The sequence below is a fragment of the Octopus bimaculoides genome, chromosome 17 (assembly GCF_001194135.2).
Source record: "Octopus bimaculoides isolate UCB-OBI-ISO-001 chromosome 17, ASM119413v2, whole genome shotgun sequence".
Lineage (NCBI taxonomy): Eukaryota > Metazoa > Mollusca > Cephalopoda > Octopoda > Octopodidae > Octopus > Octopus bimaculoides.
The window spans coordinates 2,593,608-2,601,070 of record NC_068997.1 but is presented as its reverse complement, the minus strand read 5'-3'; positions in this window follow the sequence as shown (position 1 = coordinate 2,601,070).

The window sequence follows — 7,463 nt, the reverse complement described above, 5'->3', positions numbered from 1 at the left end:
ATATATATATGTATATATATATACACACACACACACACACACACACATCTGTATACACACACAAACAATTATGTACAAAGATGTACATGTATGCAGATGCGCAATTATATATATGTACGTATAAGCAAATATACATATACACACGTGTGTATTATGTTTACACACACATACACACACACACACAAACACACAAACGCACATATACATATAGAGACAGAGAGAATTAAAGAGAAATAGAAAAAGATAGATAGATAGATAGATAGATAGATAGATAGATAGATAGATAGACAGATAGATAGATAGATAGATAGATAGATCTTTAAGAAATTCTTATCGAAACTCTGAAAACAACAAACTAAAATAAAGTAGAAGCAAAGTAAATGAGCCAAAGAAAAAAGGCAAAGAATTTCATGTGAAAATGTCGTAAAAGCAGATGAGTATCAGAGAAGATAGGAATTATAAAGTAACTCACACACAATATGGTTCTATAGGATGGAGTTTGATGTATGGTAGTGGTTTAAAATTTAAATAAATGCTTCTAGGTATACAATCAATAGCAGGCTGGTGGGGTGGAGAACAGGGAAGATGTCAGATGATGCCGAAAAATTGTAAATAATAATAATAATAATAATAATAATAATAATAATAATAATAATAATAGAGAAAGGAAGACATTTTTGTAAGGAAATCAATGGTTTGATGTTGCAAGGAATGAAAGATAGTGAAAAGTTTGGCAACCATATATATTTTATATTCCAGAATTTTCTGTCTTCTTCAGAAATTGTGAAAATAAATTATCTTAATCTCAGATTATCATCAATTTGAAATTCTATTAATAAAACTGATATATATTTGACATAAGCGACAGTATAATACGGAAGAGTGTGCATAATGTACTCTCTGTGTGTGTCAGAGAAAGCATAAATCAGAGTGTGTAATACGATAGAGTACAGTGTATATGACTATAAAGTACAGTGTGTAGAACAATAAAGTACCGTATGTAAAATGCAGAGTGTAGAATAATAAACGACAGATATTAGAATGAACAATATAGTCAGGATCTAATACAACCCACAACCAGATTGCAACTATAGCAGCACAATGTCTAGTCTATTTAGTCACAAATGCCTTTCAAAGGATTGAGAGGACTCGATATAGTGTTGCTGTAACGTTTATCTGAAGTTGTTATCACTAAAGGAATTATATGCGACGCACATACATTTAAAGTTACACATTAACTCGTATCACACATAGATAAGCACACAATATTTTCTCTTCTTCAAAAACAGAAGTTTTACATAACTATCCCAATGTATCTGGAGACTTAAAGAGAAACGCATCAGTATAATTTTAATAAGATAACATCGTTAAACTTTGAACGGCTTGCATTAACAGGTTGAAAAGATGTCGTGTTTGTCTACCTGAGAAGACGAAGTTTACAAAATATTGAGATCATCAACAGAAGACAAGAAATGATAATAAAGTGAAAACAGGTTAACAAATATCTCATATAGAACCACTTCCGACTACATGCAGGGGAACATACACCTTGTATGTAGCAGAAAGTGGATGTTACTGGCACACCTTTCCACGGAAACAACACTTATGTAACTATATATACTCGTCTAATTACTATGGACCCTCTACACAAACTCTCAGTCTGTTATGAGGAATAGCAGTCAAATCTCCTCCAGTTTTAAAAGGACAAGATATATATTGAATAATGTAAGGCTAGACGTAGCATACGTAAATAAGAAATGGTCACTATAAGAAAATACTTGGTAAAATCTAGTTCAATCAGATTTGATCTAAAGCTAACGAAATATCAAACCACAGACAGTATACTGAAATAAGTTATGAATGTAATCAGCAGTTAAACGTGAGATAATCTTAAATCAAGAAATGATGATATTATCAGTTACAATAATATTGCCATGCTCTTTCCCTGCCTACTAAAACGGAGCAACAACATGGCCACCCACCATAATTTAATTAAAATGATGAGACTAAGACCTTTAAGCGTCAATGGATTTAAGATAGTCATGATTTCGAACAAATTATGAGAAACTAATAAGGAAATGTAGAGAAACATTAGTAAAAAGGTCGAACGCGGATAGTGATATCTTCAATTCAATAGAATGAAAATCAAGTCGTGTCAGTCAGCAAAGATACATACGCACACAGACATACTTCACACACGCACATCACACACACGTGTGTGTGTGTGTGTGTGTGTGTGTGTGTGTGTGTGTACACGTACACACACACACAGGGTGCAGTGGATAAACTTTTGTCTAAATTACGCAAAAGTGAAAATAACACTGACATGTCATTCTAACAGATATATTTACCAGAATTACATAAAATTTTCTTGAAATACTAAAGAGTAAATTTATTCAATAAACTCACCATTGGCTTCAACTACGTCCTCCAGACGACTTCGGAATCTCCTACAATTCTTCTGGATGGCTTCCTTGTTTAAGTTGGTGAATGCTGCCATAATCCTTGCCTTCAGTTCATCTTTGGTGTTTCAAGGAGTTTTGTTGGTCTCTCGCTCAGCTGTGCCCCACGCACGATAATCAAAGAGGTTGCAGTCTGGGAAGTTAGGTGACCACATGTTAAGGGTAATGTGGTCACAGAAATTGTCTGACAGCCATGACTGGGTTCTCCTGCTTGTGTGACACGGTGCAGAGTCCTGTAGCCAGACATAGGGTATTCCAGTAGCCCCCACCCCCACCCCTTGACCCAGGGCAGCACTACCTCATCCAGGCACTTGATGCAGGCCTCCATGTTGAGTCTGAGGCCGTGTGGAAAGCTGAATGGAAGCATAATGCCGCAATCACTAGTGGTCATTGCAAACACCATGAAGCTGACTGGATGTTTGTGTTTTTATCACTCTCGGTCCATGCACTGTCCTCAGATTGACACCCAAACATTTTGAAATGTTCGCATTGCAACTTCTGATGCGAATGCTAAACAGCAAAGCATGTCATATCCAAATTTCTGACAGAGTGAATTGCTTCATAGTGCCCAACTGACCCTGCTGTACTGTGTAGTTGACAAAATCAAAAACAAATCATGTGCATCAGTCGAGTACATGGAACCCAGTGCTCAATTGGTACTTATTTCATCGGCTTCGGATAGACGAAAGGCGAAGTCTACCTTGATGGAATTCGAACTCAAAATTTGAGAGTCGAAATACTACTAAGCGTTTTCTCCGGCGCGGTAATGACTCTGCTGCGCACAGCCTTAATACTAATAATCCTTTCTACTAAAGGCAGAAAGCCTGATATATGCAAGAAGGGGTAAATCGATTGCATTGACCTCAGTGCACAGCTGGTACTTATTTTATCAACTCCGAAGGATGAAAGGTAAAACTTCGGTAGAAATTGAGTTCAGAGCATAAGGACGCACGAAGTGCTGCTAAACATTTTGTCCGGCTACTCAACAAATTTGCCAGCTCGCCGCCTTACAATAACGATGATGATGATGATGATGATGATGATGACAACGGCGATGATGACGATGAGGATGATGATGATGATTAATATTTTAGGAAGAAAATGAAAAATTAAATTATCACTTTATTAATTACTTAATTATTACAAACAACCGCAGGCATAATCACAGGCATGCAAATACACACAACCACACACATTGCACGCTTAATTACCATTACAGATAACTTCGACCGCTTTGCATTACGTAGTGTCACCTGCGCCAGAAGACACACACACACACACACACACACACACACACTCACTCACACACACACACACACTGTCACACACACACAAATGCACATACATGCACACATACAACTATATGAAAATGTGGTACTCAGAGTAACAGTTGATGGTGATCAAAGAGATGATGTAATAATGAATTGCCTTTGATGTATGTTAACCATTAATTAATATTATGTTAATTAGAGTAGATTTTGACGGTGTGATTTCTTACAGATTTGAACCATGTACCGCAAAGTGACGTTTTTATTTCCTACGATTTTACAGAACCGTCAGAGTAAAGACTAGTTTCAAATTTTGTCAGAGGTCCAGCAAGTTCGGTGAGTGGGGGTCAAGCTTACATCGACCCCAGTGCTCAACTGTTACTTCAATTTATCGACCTTGAAAAGATGAAAGGCAAAGTCGACCACGGTGGAATCTGAACTCAAAACGTGAAGACGGACGAAATGCCGCTAAGCATTTTATCCGGCATGCTAATGATTTTGCTATCTCACCGCCTTCAAAATAATAATAATCATAATTCTTTCTACTAAAGGCACAAGGCCTGAAATTCAGGGGAGAGAATAAGTTGATTACATCGACTCCAACACATAACTGGTACTAAGTTTATGGATCCGGAAATGATGAAAGGCAAAGCCGACTTCAGCGGAATTTGAACTCAGAACGTAAAAACGGACGAAATACCGCTAAGCATTTAGCCCGGCATGCTAACGATTCTGCTAGCCCGCCGTTTTCATAATAATAATAGTCCTTCCTACTATAGGCACAAGGCCTGAAATTTGGGGGTAGGTGTAAGTCGATTACATCGACCCCAGTTGCTCAACTGTTACTTCAATTTATCGACCACGAAAGGATAAAAGACAAAGTCGACCTCAGCGGAATTTGAACTCAGAATGTAAAGACAAAGTGCTACTAAGTATTTTGCCCGGCATGCTATTCTACACCACACCTCACTTAAAAAAGAAAAAAAGCACTCCGTCGGTTACGACGATGAGTGTTCCATTCTCCATAGACACACATACTCTTCACATATGACAAGGCTGGACATTTTGAAATACAAGCCCCACTCATTTTTGCCAGCCGAATGGACTGGAGTAGCGTGAAATAAAGTGTTTTGCACAAGGCCACATCACGCCGCCAGAAATAGAACTCACAACCTTATGATCGTGTGCCAAATACCCTTAACACTAAGCCACGTACCTTCACGTTTCATTACACCACACTACATGACACCCCACCCAACCACTCCTCACTGCACTACATTACACTGCATTACACCCCACTACATCATGCTAGATCACATTATACCCCATGAGTTGAACGAGAGTGATCACATACTGCAGTAGAGTACCCTTGATCACTGGATGACATATTCCAACCAATAAAATCACTTGCTATACTTTTGTCCTCGTGTGAGCATAATGCTTCTACATTTCATGATATCCGGAGCCGTTGTGTATCTTTCTATTTAACTGCTGTTCCTAAGGTCTTACCCCATTACAAACCGAATGTAATCCTGTATAGAGTTGATGCTTTGGCATTCTTCCATCTTCCATACGAACTATATGGTCTGTAACGACAGTTTGCTATATCACAACAGAGTCTCTATGCATACATTTGCTAACTCCTAGACTTCAATATCATTTATGAAGTCTCTCCAAGATATACATAGAAAATTAGTCGAAGTGACTTTTTGCTGAAAATGCTCCAACTGTTTATGATGTTTTCAAGTGTACAATATCCATGTTGTGTAGCCTTAAAAAATGCGTTTGGAAAATAAACATTTCCGTGTAATTTTTTTTGTTTTTCCTTTTTGTATATGGTTGAGGCCATAATCAATATTGTAAGTTTCCAAAAGTTGTCCATGACTTGTGGAATTACATCATCAAGATATGTATCACTGTTTAACATGCTGTCAGAATATTTAAAGAAAGATGGGGCTTTTTAATGTTTTACTATATACCATTATATTAGGTTTTCAGGGGCAGGTTTGATAAAGAATAACAGGTTTATTAGGGTTTATTGCGAGGACAACATGGCGCATGCCAATACATAATAGTTTTGAGGCCTTATTTTCATTGTGTGTGGTAGAAGGACAGTCACTAACGAAACGAGAGGTTTCTTATCAGAATGACTAAAACAAACATATTCAAAGCTGAAGAACTTATCAAATGTGTTGTGCTGTATATAAATACCCTCTGAGCAGACTTTAAAAGTGACTGAAAAAAAGTTATTGTGGAATCATGGGAAATAATTAGAAACAGTTATATCATATCACCTTGTACGCCATCACTGATTGAAAAACATGTCCGAGCATTCTCCAACAATTACAACTCTTTCTCTGATATCATCATGAAAGAACATCGTAATATTTGTAAATATATTAGGACAGACAACTTTTTCATAATACATCATGATTCGCGGACCGAAAGGCTTTAATGAGGTTGATAAAGCAATAACAGAGCCCAAGTCTCTGCTTAATGCATTTCTCTTGTAGTTCAGCAGCGGGAAAAAAATACTATGCCGTCAGTTCCTAGTCCGGTGAAAAAACCTGACTGAGACTCAGGAAGGATGGATAATCCACTATATAGATTTTATTTTTATCTTTAATAAGGGTTTTGCTATATTTAGCCCAAATAGGAGCACAGCAAATTCAGCCTGGCTTCTAAACCTAGTTTATAGAGGAGTGAAATGTCTACGTGTATCAATTATCATTCAATTGTTTCAGTCATTTGACTGCCGTTATGCTGGGGTGCCGCCTTAAAGGGTTTAAGTCAGACAACTCCAGGACTTGTTTTTTAAGCCTAGGACTTATTCTATCCGTCCATTTTGTTGACTCACTAAGTTACAAGGATGTAAACGCACCAGCCCCAGTTGCCAAGTGGTGGTGGGGACACACACACACACAAAGACACACACACACATATATATATATATATAGGACAGGCTTCTTTCTGTTTCCGTGTACCAAATCCACTCACGAGGCTTTAATCGGCCCGAGGCTACAGTAGAAGACACTTACACAAGGTGTCAAACAGTGGGACTGAACCTCGAACTATGCGGTTGGGAAGCAATCTGCTTACTACACAGGTATGCCTATTTTCGCCATTTGTCTATTTGTACAACACCTTCTGCAACACATTTCTCCAATCTTAAGGAACTGTACCATTTTCTCACAGATTATATAACTGCGCAGAAGATTGTTCCTAATTTGAGCGCTTCTGCCGAAATAACATCAGCGCCAAGAGCGTTCCCTTTTCATGCTTCTACAAAGTAACTCTTACTTTATTGAAATTCTGTGGATCATTAACAAACTGCCTTCTTGGGATTTATTCAATGAGTTCTAAGAACAACCAATCGATGACAGAGCAGTAATTTAGCAATTCTCTAAAATATTTTTGTCACCGTTGACAGATCATACCAGTATCTTTAAGGGTTTTGATATTTTTAGCCTTAACGTGGGTACAGAAAATAGAATTTGGCCTCTAAACTTGGTTTATAAAGGAGTGAATTCTAAAATAACCTTTTTATTCAAAATAGTCATCGAAAAGTAATATAGACGTCCAATTATTATTATTTAAACGTCTAATTACAGGTAAATTATACTTAGCTTTGCCTTTGAAGCCCTTCAATTTTGCTAGATATACTCAAATAAGTGCTTTAATTTCATATCCCCGACAGCATGTCCTGTCACATGAAACGTCAAACAGTTGTGGA